The sequence below is a fragment of the Mastigoproctus giganteus genome, chromosome 6, assembly GCF_048544385.1.
Source record: "Mastigoproctus giganteus isolate SK-2022 chromosome 6, ASM4854438v1, whole genome shotgun sequence".
Lineage (NCBI taxonomy): Eukaryota > Metazoa > Arthropoda > Arachnida > Uropygi > Thelyphonidae > Mastigoproctus > Mastigoproctus giganteus.
In genome coordinates this window covers 176,614,317-176,638,653 of record NC_143580.1, presented here as the reverse complement: position 1 = coordinate 176,638,653, position 24,337 = coordinate 176,614,317, and the positions used below count along the sequence as shown (strand labels likewise).

The window sequence follows — 24,337 nt, the reverse complement described above, 5'->3', positions numbered from 1 at the left end:
CCCTTAGGTTCGTAATCTGAACAAGTGGAAGGATCCCATCCGAATTCAGCGTGCTCAACCCATTCAAGGCCTTATATACCTCAATCAGATCACCGCGCAGGTGCCTAGTCTCCAGCCACTGCAATTTGCAGAACTTAAGCTTCTCTTGGTAAGAGGATCCCTTCATTTCCCCTCACCAATCTTGTTGCCCTTCTCTGTACACGCTCAAGTAAATCTACATCCTTCCTAAAATGAGGCCTCCAGACCTGTACGCAGTACTCAAGGCGTGGCCTGACCATTGCCTTATACAGAGGGATAATCACCTCCTTTTCCCTGCTAGCAAAATTCCTATATATCATTGACAAAACCCCATGACCTGCCCTGGCAGCCTGTCTGCATTGTTCAGAAAACTTCATATCTGCCTGCACAATTACTCCCAGGTCTTTTTCATTTTCTACCACCTTAAGTGTAGTATCACACAGTTGGTACGTTTCTCTGGGGTTACTTCTACCCATATGTAGTACTTTGCATTTGTCAAGATTAAACTTCAGTTGCCACTTCTTAGCTCTTATGCCCAAATTATCTAGATCCTGTTGCAGTAGCACACTGCCATTACTGTCATTAACAACCCTGCCAACCTTTGTATCATCTGCAAACTTCGACATTAAGCCTGATATACCTTCATCAATATCATTGATAAATATACAAAACAACAGTGGACCTAACACCGAACCCTATGGGACTCCACTAATAACATTAGTCCAAGAAGAGCAGCACCCATTGATTACCACCCTCTGTCTTCTAGCACTTAACCATCCTTTTATCCATTGTAGCAACTTACCCTTAATACCATTCTGTTCCAATTTGTACAATAGTCTTTCATGCGCAACGGTGTCAAAAGCTTTCCTGAAATCCAAATATATGATATCAAAATTATTTTTTTGCATCCAGTTCCTTTGTAACCACATCATAATATCCTATGAAATTTGTCAGACAAGACTTTCCCTTAACAAACCCATGCTGTGTCCGAATTATTGCTGCAGTCTTGTCTAGATGATCCTGCAATGCATCTTTAACCAGCGACTCCATTATTTTACCCGGAACAGAAGTTAAACTAACTGGTCTGTAATTACTCGTGTCACCCTTCGATCTCCCTTTGTGAATTGGGGATACATTTGCACATCTCCAGTCCGTGGGAACCTCCCCTGAGTCCAAGGATGCTCTCATAATTATAGCTAAGGGTTTGTTTAGTTGACATGTATTGATACATGTCAACTACATGTATCAATAATTTTGCCTCTCCTATTCTAATTATATTCTAAGTACTCTATTCTAATTGTATTCAAAGTACTCTATTCTAATTGTATTCTAAGTACTCTATTCTAATTGTATGTGTCTTTATACTTTACTGTAAGTCCTATAGCTGTTGCATTGGTTGTCCTGGGGCAAGCTCAGCATTGTCAGAATGTTTTTTGTACTGTATTGATGGCACAAATCCACATGACCACGCTGGTCCGGCACTTTGTCCAGGATGCCTCTTGGACAAACCTGCAACCACTGGCTTGTCTGGAGCTGTTGTCTCTATGCATTAAAAAAAAAAAATCTAATTATTATTTTAGGGTTACCCGTAAATGATTACATTAACCCGTATTCGTTTCTGTAAATTGCGTGTGTTCTCTGGTCGATTTGCCTGTTTTGCTGGACGAAAAAACCCCAGTTTCTGGGGGGAAAAAACCCTTGCTATCTACGCCTGAGACCGACTAACTCAGCCACGGAGTGAAAAAAAGCCAACTAAAAATTCCTCGCGTCATCGACGGGATTCGAACCCGGGCCTTTTCCACCCAGTGTGGGGAGGACGGTGACGATATCACTGTGCTACACGCAGACTGTCTCTATGCATTATAGGAACGAGTGACCGAGAGCTAATAAACTGAATTTTATTTATTACGGTAGTCTGCACTGTTAGCACAGTGGTATCATCACCGCCCTCCCCACACCGGGTGGAAAAGGCCCGGGTTCGAATCCAGTAGTTGACGCGAGGAACTTTAAAGGGCTTTTTACACTCCGTGGCTGAGTTACTCGATCTCAGGCATAGATTATTATTAGCCATATGGTGCAAGGAAGACTCAGTCTTATGCTGCACCAGCAAAAAAAAAAAAAAAAAAAAAAAAAATCCCGGATTACCCTGATAGAGAGAGAGAGAAGTAGAAAGAAATCACAAAGAAAGAGAAGAATGATGATACCCAGCTCAGGACCCTGGGTGTGCCAAGCCCATACTCACCAGATGTGAGCCCTTGGGGAGAAAGCAAGTTTTTTTCCTCAGACTCTGGGGTTTTTTCGTCCAGCAAAACAGCCAAATCGACCAGAAAAACGCACTTTACAGACACAAATACGGGTTTATGTAATGAATTGCGGGTGACCCTAATATAATAATTTGAACCATTACGGTAGAATCGGATATTAAGAATCTGAGGTGACTATTCTGAACCCATCCCATTTCAAATTAAATCCAGATCTTCCTTATCTGGATCCTGTTATTTGTCCGGAAATGAAATTTTGAAATGAGATCAGTGCAGGGTAATCAAATCGTAGAATCGAGCTAAGAGTTTTGGAACCAGGGACTCACATCTGGTGAGTATGGGCTTGGCACACCCAGGGCTCTGAGCTGGACATCATCATTCTTCTCTTCCTTGGTGATTCCCTTTTATCTCTCTCTCTCACTCTCTCTCTCTCTCACTCAGGGTAGTTCAGAATTTTTTTTTTTTTTTTTTGGCTGGTGCAGCATAAGCCTCAGGCTTCCTTGCACCATATGGCTAATAATAATAATAATAATTCTATCTCGGAAAGTTAATATCCTTATCCTCCTATTTTCGCAAATAGCATGACTTTTTTCTCTCTCAGGCACCGTGTGGAAGACGCCAAACTGCCATACCATACAATACAGTACATGTAAATGCACACAGACACGATTGATTGAGGTTTCATGGTCATTGTCTTAGTTGCCTTAATCAAAGCCAAATAACATCCCTATCCATTCGCTTCAGGCATGTACATCTTTGGCCAATCGCACTGTACCGTAACCAGTATGTGGTAGCTCCAACCTGAATAACCAATGCCACATGAAATGCAAAATTTGAAGAGTTCGTATGTAATATATTTGATATTCTGGAAAATGCTGCTATATCCCTCCTGAATTTTGTGGTTTATTTATCTATTTATTATAATTAAGTTATATATATTTTTTGGAAATTTCACTTTTTTAAGTGGATGTTTTCCGCTCAAGAGTAGTGGCTTCAGCAATATTGTCATTCGTTTCGAATTTTTTGTTAGTACAGTACTCTACTGCAACGTGTCAGTCAATATATCAGAGAGCAATAGAAATAATGCTTTGAGCGCCTAATTTGGACCTTGATTTCGTCTTACCGAAGGAATAATAATAATAATCTGTGCGTCAACGAGGAAACTTTCGATGACAGGACGTGACCAGTTTTTTTGCACAGTTCTTTAAGTAAAGAAAAAAAAAAGTAATTTTTGGTAGTTATGCATTTACTATAGCTTCTTCCTTAAGCTAATGAATTTTATATACTGTACATGTATTTATTAACCCCTCACTCAACAAGGGCACAACAGTCTATCGAAGTGAGCATATAAATAAGGTGAATAGACCGTGCACTGCTTTTAGAAAAACAGTGCTGTGTTTTGAATTTTGCTTCTTTTTTTTTTTTTTTTTTTTCGGTGGCCTGTTTTTGTTCTTTTTTTTTTTTTTTTTTAAGGGCGTTAGCATATATGCATAAGTGCCTATCTTTTCATCATGTGTCTGTCCGCATATAACTCGATTTCAAGTGGACGAATTTTCATGGAATTTTATATTTGGTTTATATAGAAATATTTGACGAGCCATCCTAAATTTCATTAGAATCGGACAAATAGAAATTCGACAGTTATTATTCCCCCTTTTTTTTTTTTTTTTTTTTTCCATATACAATTTGTATGGAAGAAAGAAATCCGTAGATTTTAATGTAGTTTTAATGCAGTACGTGCATGCTTCGCGTGTATTTTTATGCAAGACTAGTGAAGACGTAGTATCGTTTGTTAGGAGATACATATACAGAGAGAGAGAAAAGAGACTAGAAAAAGAAAAGAGAAGTAATAAATGTTATTATTATTTATTATTATTATTATTATTATTAGCCATATGGTACAAGGAAGCCTGAAGCTTATGCTGCACCAGCCAAAAAAAAATTTCCAAGTTACCCAGAGAGAGAGATAGAGCGTCAAAAGTTGAAAGGAATCACAAAGAAAGAGAAGAATGATGATATTCAGCTCAGGACCCTGGGTGTGCCAAGCCCCCACTCACCAGATGTGAGCCCCCGGGGTTAGTTCTTGTATGTCTGAAGTTTGTTTGCTAAATTTACTCAAGTATCTGCACATGACCAATCTATGGCATGTGCTGTCTGTTTTCAGATAAGATGCAGGCTTGGGCCTACAAACCTGAATTGAAATATCAGAGTAATTCCTTGACCAAAAGGATATTCCAACAAACAATATGAACCAAGCAATGTGAAGGTAATGCTTGTCATTGCTTATGAATAAGAGTGGTACCATTTTCCATCACCCTCTGCTGATAGATATAATAGTCAATATATGATGCTAATATTCATTTCTTTAATGCCTTCTGCAACTCAAACTGGAAAGGATGCATGAAATTATATAACATCATGGAGTAGCATCAATCAAGCAACTTCTGAATCAATGGACTGGAAAAAGCTGGAACATCCATATTCCCTTGATGTGATTTCCTGTGACTTTGACCTATTCCTCGAAGTAGTGTGCAAAATGGAGGAACCTGTCAGGGTTGCCACAAACCAGTTTCTTGCAGATATCAACTAAACCTCTCAGCAGATGGAATTTCATAGTTAACATAGGTATGCATATGGATAGCGATTAAACAGGAAATATAATCAATAACTATAAGAAAAATGAATTGTATTTTCTTGCTCTTATGCGGTTTACCTCTACTTTTTACTCATATAAACATAATATTAATTCCAATACCACTTAATTATATATGACATAAATTAAAAAACTGCTTTTCCAAAACTTTTTAAATTTAATGGGTAACTATGATTATATGCTAACTTTTCTTGTTCCCAAGCATGTATGATGTAGAATCAAATATGCATATGACCATGAGGCTTGGTGTTGATTAACTGCATTATGTGACTGCTATAACAATAAACTTGTTAACACTCCTGTTATATGGCCTCCGTAGCCGAGTGGTCAGGAGCGGGAGTGCAGTAGCACACGCTCTTTGAGTAGACCGGGGTTCAAGCCCCTGACTGCTGAATACGGTCGATCTGCCAACCCGCACCGGACCAGCGTGGCAGATTATGGTCCATTTCCCTCAGCATGAATTGTTGAGGAGGCTTCCATCCTGCAGTGGGTTGATAATGGCTGCGCTGCACTTTACTTTTTTTTATATGAGTATCCGTAAGGGTTAGCAGAAACTTAAAGGACAGCTGTGGCACTGTAATTAAATACATTATCTCACATGTTGTACATTCAAATTTGTGCATTACCATGAAAAAATGCATGGCCTATTGTAAGCTGAATGCAGTGAATAGCTGCCATAAATGGAATGGATAATATTCACTGGTTCATGCAATGTTGCACGAACTTTTAAAACAAAATTTCTCAATCTATCTTGTCACATAACTTGACTGAAATGATCCAATCCTGCAGAGATGATTTATCAAGTAGATAATAATTCATCATCATAACAATCACATTTCACACATTAAAGTGCATCTCACACATTTTAGCATTCTCTTTATCTAATACTGACATATTAATGTCATCACCTTTCCTGCAACTACAATTCACAAAATTCCCAATGTCTGCACTCTAAGCAATTTCCAGTCAAGTATGCCTCCACATTGGAGCTATTTGTTATTGTTAATTTTTTTTTTTTTTAGGAGCATCAGCAACTAAAGCCATATTGTTCCAGGAATATGCGGTGGTAATTCCCTGACCTTTCCGCATCCTCCGTATTTGGTGGTGATGGGATCGAACCCTGGTCTAATCAAGAAGCATGTGTTACGCACTGCTGCTCCTTCCCACCTGGCTACAGAGGTGCCCCACATTGGAGCACTTGTCACAGGTGCTCCAATGCCTACACATTGCAGCACATGTGACAAGTGGTTAATACAGTGCCATTTATTATAGGTATCCCAATACAGATGCTCACCAAACTCAAGATAGTTGATAATGAAAAAGATATAAGAATAATGAGAAAATTATCCAGTTGGGACAAAGAGAATGAGGTTAAGACCTCATCAGAAATAAGGTTGTACAGTACTTAAACTGAATGCCTAAGTTTAGAGAACGTAAACCATAGTTTTACTAAGTGTATATTTACATTTCACAGTAAAGGGGGGGAGGGAATAACTTAATTTTAAGAAAAAATACAATGTGCCTGAAATATTACTGCATACATTATCTGAATCGGATATTTCGACGTTACTAAAAACGTTAAGTGATATCACACTTTAAGTGTGTTTTCTTAATCCCTAGAATGTTTTTAATATCAATCATCGTTTACAGCAACACATAAAAAAAAAAAAAAAAAAATAGCATAAGTGAAAGCATGTTTTTGCATTAAACAACAAGAAAAAAAAATGAGTGCTATAACATTTTCAACATATATTCTATTGTTTGCAGCAATGCTGCTGAGTCAGCATTAGTAGAGGCATATGATGCAAGAAAGCAAGCTTATATAGCATCAGCCAAAAAAAAAAAAAAAAACTCTCCCTGTTTCACCCATCCATTCGCTCGAAAAGTTTGTCTAGTTCAGCCATGAATTTTTTAAGATGTCAACTTCCACAACAGGTGGAAGCTTGTTCCAGCAACAACCACCCTCTGGTTAAAGGCAAATTTCCACACATCTATTCTACAACTGTCTTTCCTCAATTTGAATTTATGCCCACTCAAGTGCTAAATCTGAAGAAGAGGAACAATCCCATCAGCACTGAGCTTGTTCAAACCATTCAAAGCTTTATGCACTTCAATCAGATCACCTCGCAGGTGCCCAGTCTCCAGATGCTGCAATTTACAGAATTTAAGCCTGTCTTGGTGATAGCAACCTTTTGTTCCACTCACTAATGTTGTTGCCCTTCTCTGTACTCATTCTAGTAGCTCAATGTCTTTCCTAAAATAAAGCCTCCAGACCAGTATGCAGGACTCAAGGTGTTGCCTAACCATTTCCTTATAGAAGAGGATAATTACCTCTTTATCCCTGCTAGCAAAATTCCTATATATCATTGTCAAGACCCCATCAGCTCTTCTTGCAGACCATCTGCACTGCTCAGAAAACTTCATATCTGACTGCACAGTTATCCCCAGGTTTTTTTCATTCTCCACTATCCTAAGTGTAGTACTGCACAGTTGGTATGTTACTCTGGAGTTACTGCTACCCATATGCAGTACTTTGCATTTGCCAATGTTAAATTTCAGTTGCCACCTCTCAGCCCATCTGCTCAACTTTTCTAGATCCTGCTGCAGGAGTGTACTGTCCTTGCTGTCATTAACAATGCTACCAACCTTTGTATAGTCTGCAAACTTGGACATTAAGCCTGATATATCTTCATCAATATCATTGATAAATACAGAAACCAATAATGGGCCCAACATGGACCCCTGGGAAACTCCACTAATAAAGTTAGTCCATGAAGAGCAGTGTCCATTGATTATCACTCTGTCTTCTCCCACTCAACCATCCTTTTATCTATTGTAGCAACTTGCCCTTAATGCCATACTGCTCCAACTTGTACAGTAGTCTCCCATGTGCAACAGTATCAGTAGTTTTCCTAAAATCCAAGTGTATGATATCAAAATTATTTTTTTACATTCAGTTCCTTTGTGACCACATCATAGTGTCCAATCAGATTGATCAGACAAGACTTCCCCTTAACAAACCCATGCTGTGTCTGAACTATAACTGCAGGCTTCTCTAGATGATTCTGCAGTGCTTCTTTAACCAGCGACTTCATTATTTTCCCCAGAATAGAAGTTAACCTAACGAGTCAGTAATTATTCCTATCACCTTTCGATCCGATCCTCCTTCGTGAATTGGGGATACATTTGCACATCTCCAGTCCATTGGGACCCCCTGAGTCCATGTATGCTCTCATAATCATGGCTAATGTTCTGCTTACTTCCTCTGATGCCTCCTTTTAATATAACTGGATAGATCTCATTCACCCTTAGGTGCCTTTCTCATGTTTAACTTCAGCAATTTCTCCTCCACTTTGCTCTTAGTTATTACGAAATCATTTAACTCCCCATTAGAGTTTGATAAGCTTTTGGCCTCCAACTTCCTACAGAATTCCTCATGTGTTGATGTAGATGCAAAGTACTCATTCAGTTTGTCAGCTACTTGAGCAGAATTCTCAACAATTGAACCATCAATATGAAGTGGACGAATCTGATTCATCCCCTTCCTTCTAGAGTTTACATAAATAAAGAAATCTTTACTGTTTTTCTTTGCATCCTTTATCAAAGATTTCTCATAATATGCCTTTGCTTGCCTGACCTACTTTGACTTGATTACAGACTATCTTGCATCTACCATAGGCATCTTCATCTCCTGATAATTTATATGCATCCCATGCATCTTCTTCTCTGCCACAAGTCTCATCAGTTCATCTGACATCCATTCAGGTCTAAACCTTCAACAGTATTTCTTAGTTGGTATGAAAAGCCTAGTAGCTTCCAAGATTACTTCTGTGAATGCTTCCCATTTAGGATTTGCTGTTGGTAACATCATCAGTTGGTCCCACTGTAAAGGATTTAAAAAATCTATGAGACCACCGTAGTCACCTTTATGAAAGCAAAAATCCTTCCCTTTGCTCTTTATGGTAGTTAAATCTTTGAGTAAATCCTACAGCAGTACACTGTGATCACTGCCACCTAGTGGTTCCTTTATCTGCAGATTCTTAATGCATGAATAATCATTACTGATAATCAGATCAAGAGTATTACTCCTCTGTTTGCCTCTTGAATATGCTGCTGCAGAAAAAAATCATCCTATAAATCCACAAAAGTCTTGCTAGTGTGTGAATGGGGGATTTTAATTTCCCAGATATTGACTGGAATTTGTGGGTTGGTCACTCACACACTAGCAAGGCTTTTGTGGATTTATTGGATGATTGTTTTCTACACCAGCATGTTCGGGAGGCAACTAGAGGGAGTAATACTCTTGATCTGATTATCAGTAGTGATTCTTCATGCATTAGGAATCTGCAGATAAAGGAACCACTGGGTGGCAGTGATCACAGTGTGCTGAAGTGGGATTTACTCAAGGAGGTAACTACCATCAGAGGTAAAGGGAAGGGTTTTTGCTTTCGTAAAGGTGACTATGATGGTCTGAGACAGTATTTAAATTCTATACAGTGGGACCAACTGATGATGTTACCAACAGCAAATTCAAAATGGGAAGCATTCAAGGAACTAATCTTGGAAGCTACCAGGCTTTACATACCAACCAAGAAATATTGTTCAAGGTTCAGGCCTAAATGGTTGTCAGATGAACTAATGAGACATATGGCAGAGAAGAAAAATGCATGGGATACATACAAATTAATGGGTGACATGGAAGCCTATGATAGATATAAGTTGGTCTGTAACCAAGCCACAAAGGAGATTAGGCAGGCAAAGGCAGATTATGAGAAATCCTTGGCAAAGGATGCAAAGAAAAACAGAAAAGAGTTCTTTACCTATTTAAACTCAAGAAGGAAAGGGATGAATCAGATTGGTCCACTGGATGTTGATGGTTCAACAGTTGAGGATCCAGCTCAGGTGGCTAACAATCTAAACGAGTATTTTGCATCTACATTCACACATGAGGAGTTATTCAGGAAGGGGAATGTCGTAGGTGAAGTAAACATTGGCAGTGAGCTAGATGATTTTCTAATAACTGAGAGGAAAGTGGAGGAGAAATTGTTGAGGATAAACATAAAAAAGGCACCCGGTGTGGATGGGATGTATCCAGTTATATTAAAGGAGGCAGCAAAGGAAGTAAGCAAACCCCTAGCCATAATTATGAGAGCTTCTTTGGACTCAGGGGAGGTACCCATGGACTGGAGATGTGCAAATGTAACCCCAATTCACAAAGGAGAATCAAAGGCTGACACAAGTAATTATAGACCTGATAGTTTAACTTCGGTTCCAGGAAAATTAATGGAGGCACTGGTTAAAGAAGCACTGCAGGATCATCTGGACAAGAATTCAGTTATAGCTCAGACACAGCATGGTTTTGTTAAGGGCAGGTCTTGTCTGACCAATTTGATTGGATACTATGATGTAGTCACAAAAGAACTGGATGCAGGGAATAACTTTGATATTATATATTTGGATCTTAGAAAGGCTTTTGATACTGTTGCGCATGGAAGACTGCTGCACAAATTGGAGAAGTGTGGCATTGGAGGCAAATTGCTGCTATGGATAAAGGGATGGTTGAGTGGCAGAAGACAGAGAGTGGTAATCAATGGACACTGCTCAACGTGGACTAATGTTATTAGTGGAGTTCCTCAGGGTTCAGTGTTGGGTCCATTGTTGTTTTCTGTATTTATAAATGATATTGATGATGGTGTATCAGGCTTAATGTCCAAGTTTGCAGACGATACCAAGGTTGGCAGGGTTGTTAAGGACACTACTGATACTATGCTGCTGCAACAGGATCTGGAAAGGTTGAGCAGATGGGCTGAGAGGTGGCAAATGAAGTTTAACATTGACAAATGTAAAGTACTACATATGGGAAACAGTAACCCCAGATCAACGTATCAACTCTGTGGTACTACGCTGACAGTGGTAGAGAATGAAAAGGACCTGGGGGTAATTGTGCAGGCAGATATGAAGTTCTCTGAGCAGTGCAGACGAGCTGCAAGAGTAGCTCATGGTGTCTTGTCAATGATATACAGGAATTTTTCTTAGCAGGGACAGGGATGTGATTATTCCCTTGTATAAGGCATTGGTCAGGCCACACCTTGAGTACTGTATACAGGTCTGGAGGCCTCATTTCAAGAAGGATGTAGAGCTGCTGGAACGAGTACAGAGAAGGGCAACAAGATTAGTGAATGGAACAAAGGGTTGCTCTTACGAAGAAAGGCTTAAGTTTTGCAAATTACAGAGCCTGGAGACTAGGCATCGGCGAGGTGATCTGATAGAGGTGTGTAAGGCTTTGAATGGCTTGAGCATGCTCAATGCTGATGGGATTCTTCCTCTTGCTCAGAATAATCACCTGAGAGGGCATAAATTCAAATTGAGGAAGGACGGATGTCGGATAGATATGCGGAAATTTGCCTTTAGCCAGCGGGCAGTTGGTTTGTGGAATAGACTCCCATCGCTTGTTGTTGAAGTTGATAGCCTAAACAAATTTAAGTCTCAGCTGGACAGGTATTTCGAACGAACGTGAAATGGGAGTAGTGGTTGTTTTTTTTTTTTTTTTTTTTTGGCTGATGCTGAATAAGCTTGCTTTCTTGCATCATATGCCTCTACTAATGCTAATGCTAACCCACAAGTTCCATTTTGATTTACTGGTCCACTCTATTTCTCTGTACAGTTGTTCGTAATACTCAGTCATTAGGCCTACAACACATTCCTACTCTGAACTTTGCTTTCCCAATGCTTGTGTCACACCAAACTGACTCAACACTGCACTGTCTACCCATGTCAACTGGAAGCACTTCCTTAGATTGTGTTTCTTAACTAACAGCATCACCCCTTCTCTCCTGTCTATTCTTTTTGTACACATTGTACTCCCAAAATTCCAATTCTGAATTCCTTTTCTGTGTGATGCCACATCTCTGATATTCCAACAATATCCACCTTTGATGTCTTCACCAGCACCTCAAATTCGTCAAAGAGTTCAATACTGATTTCATAGCATTCTCTCTCCAGTTTATCCTACACATATATTACTATAAATTTGTAACAGGAACTCTGATCCATTTCAAAATTTGAATGCTTACTTAGAATATTTTAGGAATCTTTGTAACTAATTTTCATGTTGATCAATGGATTTATTTTATTATAAATCAGAAATTATTGCTTTTTCTAAAGCATTTTCAATGTAAGGCACTTCATACTAATAATCTTCATCATGTGCCTGTTTTTGGTAGTAATTAAACATTCTTTGTAATGTAAACTACATTCTTTATTATAATGTAGCCATGGCAGATGCTGGCAACAGAAGTTCTGGTGACCTTTAGAGTATACCCGTGATTATTCTGACAATTACTGTCACTAGTAGAATGATAAAATGTAATTCCTGAAAAAAAAAAATTCATGGAGAAAATATCTGAATTTTATTTTTTCAATTTTTTACCGCAAGCTATATATAGGCGACATAAATAATTGAAACTAAAAACATTTACCTAGAAATGCAGCCATGCAATACAAAACTTAATATTTCCCCCACTCCTCTAAAAATTAGAAAATGGATAAACACAAGCAAGTTAGGTAAATGTATATGTAAGGTTACATTACAGGCACCTTTGAATTATATAAGAAATATATATTGTTTATTTAATAATTTTATTTGAACACTATAGGCTATATACTTAAGAAAATTCTTCAGATATAAGAAACCAAATCAAATATTATCTTGCTTATCTAGTTTGGGATACCACGGTATTCCACAATTTTCAAGTATGTAATTAAAGAATTCTGTAAATACTGTTCCTTTCAGGTTAATCACACATGTGGCTCCATGTAACTCCATAATCACCCCCCCCCCCTCAGCTTATTGCTGTCCAAGGGGGTGGCTCGAGAGCAGAGCAATAAACAGATAATAATAATAAATTGACAATACAGTAATGAACAAGAATATCAGAAATAGCCATATAGGCCAAGACCTTTCCTAATACCGAACTGGAGGATATCATGAGAAAGACAATGACAGTGATGACCAAGAGCCACTAACACCACCCAAAGTCAGCCATGGAGGGACTGACAATTGCTCAGAAAGAGGAGGAAGGGTGCTGATAGATCTCATCAAGCAGTAGCCCTCTCCCAATCAGGAGGCACAAACGAAGCTAGAAAGGTGAGCAGAGAAGACACTGCAATTATCTCCAAGATCACATAGATAAAATTGCTTCCAATACATGGCTCACAAGCGGGACACTCTCCCCTGAGACTCAAGGATTCGTGCTCACCATCCAAGACCAGGTAATCAACACCAGAAACTATAGAAAATGCATTGCCAAGGAGCTTTGAGTGTCTGATGACACATATCAACCATGCCACTTGGCCTCAGATATCATCTAACACATCACCACGGGATGTAAGGTGATCACCCAGACTGAGTACACTCATAGAGACGACCAGGTAGCCAGGATAATACACTAGAAGCTAGCAAGGAAATACCATTTGATCGAAGAAAGTGTACTATACTAAAAGTATGAACCCCCAGGCAGTACTAGAGATCCCAACCCACAAACTGTACTGGGATCGTGTCATAATAATGGATAAGACAATCTCGCACAACAGACCGGACATAACCCTTGTGGACAAAATGGAAAAGGCTACCTATCTGATTGACATAGTGGTACCCAACACTGGCAACCTGCAGAAAACCCATGGGGGAAAAAAATCAGGTAGTACATGAACCTAAGACAGGAGATCAAAGAGATGTGGCATATGCAATGAGTAATGACCATCCCGATCATCGTGTCAACCACCAGTATGGTGCCAAAGACCCTACATAAGTCTAGCAACAATAGGTCTCCCAGTGAACATCTACAAGGAACTCCAGAAAGCCGCAGTCCTGAACACCTGTAGTATAGTCAGAGTTCCTCAACTCAGAGAATAACACCAGACATAACAACAACCACCCTGTGTACTTGGTAGCAATACCCGTCACGAGGTGGAACCCCCAATCAGGGAGAAATAATATAAGATAATAATAATAATAATAGACTATACAGTAATAAACAAGAATATCAGAATAGCCATATAGGCGAAGACCATTCCAAGAGCAGACATTAAATCAGACCACAATCTAGTAAAGATAAAAATCTTTTACTTAAAAATGTAGATACAAGTAAGCTATATACTATTTAAAGGATTGATAGAGATAAAGTCAACAATATCAGAAATAAATTTAATGTAGAAATAAACAGTTGATCACAATAATAAATTAGAGGGAAAAAACTACAATGAGAATGTGACAGAAGGAAATAATTAATTGAATTCTTTTGAATGGATGTTGAGAAATTTTGGGAGAGACAACAGTATAATTTCAAATAAACTGTGATGTGACTTGTGTCAGAGAATAAAAATGCATGCAATGATTATAAATTATCACGTGACACAAACCTACAGTAAGTACAAACCAATCTGCAGTCAAGTTACTAAAGACCTTAGCAATTTAATGTAGAAATAAACAGTTGAGGCAAGCTGAGGCAGATTATGAGAAGTCTTTGGCTAAGAAGACAAAGAATTCTTTGCTTACAAGGATAGGAATGAACCATATTGACCCACTAAATATGGATATCATAAATATTGGTGATCCTGTTCTGATTGCTGACAAACTGAATAACTTTTTGTCTACCTTCATGTGTGAAAAAGTGTTTAGGGATGGGAATACCAGTGGTATACCAAGTTATAACTTACAACTAAATGATTTTGTGATAACTGAGAAAGTGGAAAAGAAATTGCTGAAGCCAAAAGTAAATAAAGCATCTGGTGCTGATGGAATCTCTCCAATTATATTTAAAGAAGCAGCAAGAGAAATAAGCAAACTTTTGGCCATAATTACGAGAGAGAGAGCATCCTTAGCTTCTGGAGAGGATCCTATAGATTGAAGATGTGCAAATTTCACTCCTATCCACAAAGGGGAATCAGAAGGTGAAGTTGAGTAATTACAGACCTGTAAGCCTAGTTTCTGTTCCTGAGAAAATAATGGAGTTAGTGGTTAAAGAAATATTACAGGAACATCTCAACAACAATGTGATTATACAGAATTTACAGAATAGGTTTGTTAAGAGGAGATGGTGTCTGATCAACAGGATTAGCTACTATGACACATTAACAAAGGAACTGGATGCAGAAAATAAATTTGACATCATATACTCAGGCTTTGGTAAAGCTTTTGACATTCTTCCACATGCAAGACTTCTGTACAAATTGGATCAGTGTGGCATGGGAAGCAATTTACTGCTATGGATAAAAGGATGGAGGTTGAGTGGCAAAGGAACTGGATGCAGAAAATAAATTTGACATCATATACTCAGGCTTTGGTAAAGCTTTTGACATTCTTCCCCATGCAAGACTTCTGTACAAATTGGATCAGTGTGGCATGGGAAGCAATTTACTGTTATGGATAAAAGGATGGAGGTTGAGTGGCAGAAGACAGATTGTTATTGTAGATGAGCACAGCTCTTCTTGAACTAGTGGAATCCCTGAGGGTTCAGTGCTGGGCTCCTTGCTGTTGTCAATGTTTATTAACAATATTGATAAGGGGCATATCAAACTTATTTCTTAAGTTTGCAAATGATACAAAGGTTGGTATGGTGGTTAGTGACAGGAATCGGAGCAACTACTGCAACAAGACGTGGAAAATTGGATGGGCTGAGAAATGGCAATTAAGTTTTAACATTAATAAATGCAATGTATTGCATATGGGCAGCAATAATCCTAGAATAACATAACAGTTGGGTGGTACCACACTCAAGATTGGTGGAGAAAGAAAGAGATACATGGGTAATTGTACAGTCCTATATGAAGTTCTCTGAGCAATGTAGACAGTCTACTAGGACAGCTTGCAGGGTTCATGCCATGTATCTCTTTCTCTTCCTTTTTCCCTAACGACTTACAAGCAGTGGCGGATTACTCATTAAGGCAATGAGGCACGTGCCTGGGGGTCCCCAAGCCAAGACATTTTCCTATAGTGTTCTAAAATAGATTGTTTTCAGTAAACATTGTAAATCTTGATAAATTTAAGCAAAAAATTCAAAAGTACAAAATTTCATTTATTTGCCACCTAACTTTTATTTATTTTTTATTCTTTTTTTTTTTATTATTATTTTTTGGGGGCCCCCAAATATAATTTGCCTAGGGGCCCCAACTATCCTTTATCCGCCACTGCTTACAAGTATAGGAATGAACCACATTGACCCACTAAATATGGATAGCATAAATATTGGTGATCCTGTTCTGATTGCTGACAAACTGAATAACTTTTTGTGTCTACCTTCATGTGTGAAAAAGTTTTTAGGGATGTGAATACCATACTTCCGTATGGGGTGTGGAAGTGGATAGTTTGAAATTTATATCTGATCAAGAAAGTAATTATCCTGTTGTATAAGGCAATGGTTAGACTGCATCTGGAGTACTGCATACAGGTATCTGTACGCCTCATTTTAAGAAGGATGTGGATCTGTTGGAATGGATGTCCATGATTAATATTTTCATATAATAATAATAATTTCATATCCATGATTAATCAAGGATATGAAAAAATACTCAATTCTGCAAATTTTAGCACTTGGAAACCGAGGAACTGTAAAGGATCCTGATTGAAGTGTTTAAGGCTTTAAATTAATTGAGTAAAATAAATGCTGATGGCATCCTTGCCCTTTCTCAGACAATATGTAGAAAGGGGGCCTAAATTTAAATTGAAAAAGGATGGCTGTAGATTGGATGTGTGAAATTTAGCTTTCAGCCAGAGAATAAATGGCGCTTGGAACAAACTTCCATATGGTGTGGAAGTGGATAGTTTGAAATTTAATTTTCAATTTCTTAGACAGTTTGAAATTTAGAATTCGAGGAAGAATTAGACAAATTATTATAAGGAATCCAAATATGGGGTGCGTTTTTCTTTTTTTTTTTTTTTGGTAGATGCTGTATAAGCTTGCTTCCATCATTTGCTATTACTAATACTCTTTACTCAAACGTGGAGTCTTAAAGAATTTTTTTATGGCTGTACTTTTCAATTAAAAAATAATGATGCATATTGGGGTAAATACTTAAGGAATAATATAATGTTTAACCTTCCTAAAGTAATATAATTTAATCAAATATAATATTTTCAAAATTTCTAAATATTCACACAATTTTTTTCAGTTTTTGATAGCCACCATACACCAGTAAACCCTCTCAAGTTGTGTAGGATGGAAAGAATGTATGAAATAAACGAACCTGAAGTAACTGAGCTAATAAATTCTTGCAGACTGGAGGAGGGAGTGTTATTTAATGATAATTCAGGATGAAGAGGATGAAGGATTATGTGAGATTTACTAGATAGTGTAAATAAGTGGGGGGAAAGCACGTGGGGGGAAAGCATATCAATGATTAATCAGATTGTTGTGAGAGAGAGAGAGAAAGAAAAAGAATTTCATTATTCTTCTATGTGAGATGATTGCATTTTGAATACTGTAGTTGAGTCTGGAGACTGCATGTAAATGACTGAATAAGTGGAGTGTTCAAAAAGGCAGCCAGACTCTAGCCCAACAGCAGTAAAGTGGGTAGTAATTTTTTGCCAAAAAAATTTTAAAAATTAAAATACTGTATCTTAAAAAGTGATTTAATTGAAATTCTTTTATTCCTTTATTTTTATTTTTTTTTTTTGTTTAACTTGTGATTTGCATCACTGATTGTGTTAGAAATGAAGGAAAGCACTAATAAAAATCAGTCTTTTCTCATTGGGGAGCAAAATTCACCAAGTGACTGCAAATTAGATTTTCGTACAATGCATTATGGCCTATCTATCCATTGCAAGCCAAACATAATAGGCACATTTGGAAGGTAATTTGATATAAATAAATATCTGAGTAGATATCTAGCAGCGAACTGGAAAAAGTTTATATAACTTCTGCAAGTCATTTTATACAAAATGTTCATAAAAATTTAAATTTAAAAATATAAAAAAAATTTTAAAAATTAAATTTAGTTTTTAAAATTTTAAAACCCTTTTATGTAAGTTATAAAAGCTTTTAAGTAATAAAACCTTTTGTTGCGGTTCCAAATTAATTTTTGAAAAACGTTTGTGAAAGTTATTGAAAATATGTAATATTGAAAAATATATAGTAAATATGTATCATATTTCTACTTGTTTTAAATTAATTAATTTTTTTGAAATTTAAATGCATTTTGTCTTGATTATAATATTAAATGCTGACTGACATCAAAGATATACAATTATAAACTACTTTTTTTTTTTTTTTTTTTGGCAGAAATATCATTTGAACCAGTCCATGGTAAATTTTATTCACCATGGACCAAAGTTATGGTGAATAAAATTCAGCATAACTTGAAATTTGAAACTTTTTTTTTTTTTTTTTTTGTGTTACTTCTTGTGGGCTAGAAAGGTATGGCCTGCAAACTTGGCTACTAGATTTGAAGTGTGTCAGGTCCTGAATGGAATGAGTACAATGACGGGATATGATATAGATATATTCTTGCTGATGGGTGAAACAATAACCAGGATACATAAATATGTAACCTTATGTGGAAGATTTTTTATTTATACATCCTGACCCTAATATCAAGAATATAAGGAATTAACAAAAGGTTGCATCTTGTGAATTAAACAACTTATAAATACAGTAGACACTTATCTTTATGCAGATGACCTTTCAGTATCCTACCTTTCACAAAACATGAGATCTATTGAATGACAGCTTCAGATATCACTTAATAAAATACAGAAATGGGCCAGTCTCAATGACTATCGACTCTCACAGCAGAAAACAGTAGCTATCCATTTTTGTAGACAATGCAAGCTTCATCCGGATCCTGAACTTCAAATCTCTAATATCTTCATCACAGTCACTAATAACATCAGATTTCTAGGATTAATCCTTGAAAAAAAATTAAATTTCTTAGATCATATTAAAAACATACATACTTCCACGTATGTTTGAAAAAGCTAAACATACTAGGAGCTTTATCCGTCCAAACATGGGGTGCAGATCGTACCTCTCTCTCCCTGCTTTAGTTATGCAGAGCGTTAATCAGAGCCTGTCTTAATTATGGAGCTCCCATTTACGATTCTGCTAGAATGTGTGCATTACACTGGCTTGATCCATCCAATTCAACACAGTGCTTTTAGGATTGCATTTGGTGCATTTAGAACATTGCCAGCACATAGCCTCTACATTGATGCTTATGAGTCCCATTAACTTTACATAGGAAAACAGTTACTGAAGTATGCTGTCAAGATACAAAGTTGTGCCTTGCTTCCCATTCAACCATACCTATTCAATCCACCATTAGAAATCCTCTACAGTAATAAACCTGGCATAGTAAAACTAGCTAGTCTTTGCCTTCTTAAACTGATGCAGGTTTAGAATGTTTCCATACATTCTGTATAACAGGTGGCAATTTGCACTCAAAAACCATGGGTTCCTCCTTCTATACTGACCTGCGACACTTACCTCTGCCAATGGAGAAAGAATATCTTGCAAACACAAATGTCAAACAAGAAAGAATAGACAGGGTAGGAAGGGAGGAGAGGTTATGCTGTTAGTTAAGAAACACAAAATCTAAGAAAGTGCATCCAGTTGACATGGGTGGACAGTGCAATTTTGAGTCAGTTTGGTGTGAAAGGAAAATGAGAAAGGAAAAATGAGAGTAGGAGTGTGTTATAGGCCTAATGGGTACATTGAACAATTGTGCAGAGAAATAGTGGGCCAGAAAATCAGAATGTCTTGATTTTTGGGGATCTTGTAATTGGGGATTTTAACTCTCCAGATTGACTGGAACTTGGTCATTTGCATGCTAGCAAGAGTTTTGTGACTTTATTGGATGATTGTTTTCTACTGCAACATGTTTGAGGGATAACCAGAGGGAGAAATACTCTTGATCTGATTATCAGCAGTGATGACTCATGCATTAGGAATTTGCAGTTAAAGGAACCACTAGGTTGGTTGTTGTTGGGTTTTATTGGCACATTAGCAACTAAGACTATAAGGAACCACTAAGTTACAGTGATCACAGTCTACTGCTGTTGAATTTACTTAAAGATGTAACTACCATCAAGGGTAAAGGGAAGGGTTTTTGTTTTTGTAAAGGTGACTACAGAGGTCTCAGGCAGTTTTTGAATTCTGTACAGTGGGATCAACTGATGATGTTAAAAACAGTGAATTCTAAATGGGAGGCCTTCAGGGAATTAATCTTGGAAGCTACTAGGCTTTTCATACCAACTAAGAAATACCGTTCAAGATTTAGGCATAAATAGATGTCAGATGAACTAATGAGGCTCTTGGCAGAGAATAAAAATGCTTGAGATACATATAAATTAGCAGATGACACAGAAGCCTATGGCAGATATAAGCTAGTCTGTAACCAAGTCACAAAGGAGGTTAGGCAAGCGAAGGCTTGAAATCCTACGAGAAATCCTTGGCAAAGGTTGCAAAGAAAAACAACAGACCTCTTTACTTTTGTAAACTCTAGAAGGAAGGGGATGAATCAGATTGGTCCACTTGATGTTGGTTTGACTTTTTTTTTTTAATGAAACCCCCAAACACGAGAGGAATTAGCATTATCCGACTACTAATATATATATATATATATAGTACTTAGTACTGTGAATGGGTTGAGAAGATGAAAGAAGATATTTGTTGACATTAGACTTGAACTTCTGTACACTGTAATTTTCAGGAAATACACAAGAAGGGAAGGTTGTTCCAGACAACAGCAGTTGAAGGAATAAACGAGGAAGATGAAAAGTTGGTTCTGTGAGTTTTAAGTTGGACAGTAAATGGATGTTGGCTGGTGGCTGCACATGTTCGGACTGTTTTGAAAGAGAGAGCAGCAGTTATAGAAGCCAATTCAGAAGAACAGTGCCCATGGAAGTATCTGTAGAAAAGGCATTCAGCAGAAACAGTACGTCTATGAAATAGAGATTGGAGAGATTTTGTTAGAGATGAGTCTTTAATTAACCTAACTGCCCTCTTCTGAATGGAATCTAGAAGCCTGAGAGAGGTTTTGGGGGCACTGCCCCCAGATGTGGGAACAATATTCCATGGTACAGCGGATTTACGATTTGTACAGAGTGAAGAGCTGTTCAGAAGATGTTATTGATGTTATTTTGGTTTTTAGGAGCATTAGCAACTAAGGCCATATTGCTCCGGGGATATGCGGTGGTCATTCCCTAACCTTTCCACATCCTCCGTATTTGGTAGTCACGGGCTCGAACCCCGGTCTAATCAAGAAGCGAGTGCTATGCACTGCTGCTCCTGCCCGCCTGGCTACGGAGGTGCCTTGTTCAGAAGAAAAGTAACGCCGAGAGCGAAAGAGAAAACCAAGTTTTTTGGGTGCAGAGAAAGCAATATTCTTAATGTACTTGTGCCAAGAGAGATTAGAAGTCAGAGTAATCCCCAAAAGAAATATATCATCTTGCCTAGAAATCGGAGTGACACCAAAGATAAGCATAAGAGCAGATCAGATATTTGCGAGATATAAGACAGGGCTGAGTTTTAGAACAATTGAAATCAACTAAGTTGTCTTTGCCCCACTGGAGAATTACCTGGAGATCTGTATTTAAAGAATTGGTAGTGGATATTCAAGAGGTTGAAGCTGATTGAGCAGGGCAAGGTTTCCCAAACTGGAAAGTGGAATGCAATGTGCTATCATCAGCAAAACTATGGATAGGATTTCCGATCAATGGAAGAAAGTCATAAATAAAGAGGAAAAGAGTGGCGGAAATAACTGAACCTTGGGGGACACCAGCATTAGTAGAGAAGTTAGAAGACAGAGAGCCATCTACCTTAGAGTTAGAATAATTACAGACCAGTTAGTTTAACTTCTGTTCTGAGTAAAATAATGGAGTCATTGGTTAAAGATGCATTGCAGGATCATCTAGACTAGACTGCGGCAATAATTCAGATACAGCATAGATTTGTTAAGGGAAAGTCTTGTTTGACAAATTTGATTGGATACTACGATGTGGTTACAAAGGAACTGGATGCAAAAAATAATTTTGATATCATATACTTGGATTTCAGGAAAGCTTTTGACACTGTTGTGCATGGAAGACTACTGTAAAAATTGGAGCAGAATAGTATTAAGGGTAAGTTGCTACAATGGATAAAAGGGTGGTTGAGTCAGAGAAGACAGAGAGTGTTAATCAGTGGATGCTGCTCTTCGTGGACTAATGTTATTAGTGGAGTCCCGCAGGGTTCGTTGTTGGACCCACTGTTGTTTTGTATATTTATCAATGATATTGATGAAAGTATATCAAGTTTATTGTCGAAGTTTGCAGATGATATAAAGGTTGGCAGGTTTGTTAATGACAGTAATGGCAGTGTGCTACTGCAATAGGATCTAGAAAATTTGGGCAGATGGGCTGAGAAGTGGCAAATGAAGATTAACATTGACAAATGCATATGGGTAGAAGTAACATACCAACTGTGTGGCACTACACTTAGTGTGGTAGAAAATGAAAAATACCTGGGAGTAATTGAGCAGTTAGATCTGAAGTTTTCTGAGCAATGCAGACAGCCTGCCAGAGCAGATCATGGGGTTTTGTCAATGATATACAGGAATTTTGCTAGTAGGGAAAAGGTGATTATCCCTTTGTATAAGGCAATGGTCAGGCCATGCCTTGAATACTGCGTACTGGTCTGCAGGCCTCAATTTAGGAAGGATGTAGATTTGCTTGTGATCAGTGTGCTGAAGTGGGATTTACTCAGAGATAACTACCATCAAGGGTAAAGGGTAGGGTTTTTGCTTTCATAATAAAGGCGACTACGGAGGTCTGAGACTGTATTGAAATTCTATACAGTGGGATCAACTGATGATATTACCAACAGCAAATTCAAAATGGGAAGCATTCATAGAATTAATCTTGGAAGCTACTAGGCTTTACATGCCAACTAAGAAATACAGTGGCACCTCCGTAGCCAGGTGGGAAGGAGCAGCAGTGCCTAGTACACACTTCTTGATTAGACCGGGGTTCGAACCCGACACCACCAAATACGGAGGATGCGGAAAGGTCAGGGAATGACCACCGCATATCCCGGAGCAATATGGCCTTAGTTGCTAATGCTCCTAAATAACAAACAAGAAATACAGTAATACCCCGACTTACGCGAACTCAGAGTTACGCGGTTCTTGATTTTTTTAATTTGGCAACATTGCCGCCCACTATCTTCAAGGTCGTTTTTCCTATGCTATCGATATACGGTGCGACGGCGGAGAGTAAGAGCGAAAGATGAACAAAATTCAACTTTGCTGCTGCATGAGCTGCACACATATACAAGAATTTGCATTCCAACTGTCATATTTATATGTGTGCGTTCGAATTCGTGCTCAACTTTTGTCGGAAATTACATCGTTATCACGAATGAAAAACTTTCCAGGCTTTAAGGTTTCCAAAGACCGATTGACAATGGTGGTCGGCGGGAATGCAGCTGGTGACTGCAAGTTAAAACCTCTTAATTTATCGCTCCGAAAACCCAAGAGTTTTAAAAAAATATCTAAAATTAGCTTACCAGTGATTTGGAAGTCAAATCATAAAGCTTGGGTGACAGCTTCCGTTTTTGAGGACTGGTTTGGTCACCACTTCATACCCGAAGTCGAACATTATTGCAAGTCTAAACAGATTCCATTTAAATTGATCCTTCTTGTTAACAATGCACCCGGTCACCCTCCTGCCACCCTAATTAATTTCGACCAACGTGTGAAAGTTGTGTTTTTGCCTCCAAACACAACCAGCTTGCTTCAACCGATGGACCAGGGAGTCATCAAAACATTCAAGGCCTACTACATGAGGCGTTCGTTTGCACGTCTGAATGAAGCTATGAGACAAAATAGTGAGATATCTGTTAAAGACTTTTGGAAACAATTCAATGTTTTAGATGCAGTAAGAATCATTGAAGTATCTTGGGATGAAATTCACAAAAAAACATTGAATGGTGTCTGGAAGAAACTTTGTCCGTTTTTTTTCAAAAACGAGACGAAAACAACGCCAGAAACTGATCATGTCGCTCATATGATAAAGAAGTCGTTAATCTTTCCGGGCAATTAGATATGGAAATCAGTGGTGATGATGTCAACGAGCTGTTGGATTCACATAGTGAGGAGCTGACAATGAATGAGCTCATAGAGATGCGTGAGCAAAACGTCACTGAATTATCCGACACTTCAGACCCAGTTCCACCAGAAAAGCACATGACAATTGCAAGCTTGACAGAAGGTCTCAGCTCAATTAAAAAGAGCTTAAAAATTTTTAGAAAACATAGACTCCAACGAAGAACGCGTTATACCTACAAAGCAAGGAATAAAAAATTATTAGCTTGCTACGAAGAAATTCTGCATGAAAAAAAGGCGCTGTGTCGTCAGACGAATTTGTTAGATT

General features: G+C 38.0%; 1 protein-coding gene across 1 annotated transcript in view; it reads left to right on the top strand.

Moving 5' to 3' along the window:
* The first annotated feature begins 3,282 nt into the window (after positions 1-3,282).
* LOC150084769 (GDP-D-glucose phosphorylase 1) overlaps positions 3,283-24,337 on the top strand; it is a 118,532-nt gene continuing 97,477 nt past the window's right edge. The window contains exons 1-2 of the mRNA XM_090376351.1: positions 3,283-3,503; positions 17,101-17,263. The gene's annotated coding sequence lies outside the window, so the exon portion shown is untranslated. The remainder of the gene's footprint in view (positions 3,504-17,100; positions 17,264-24,337) is intronic.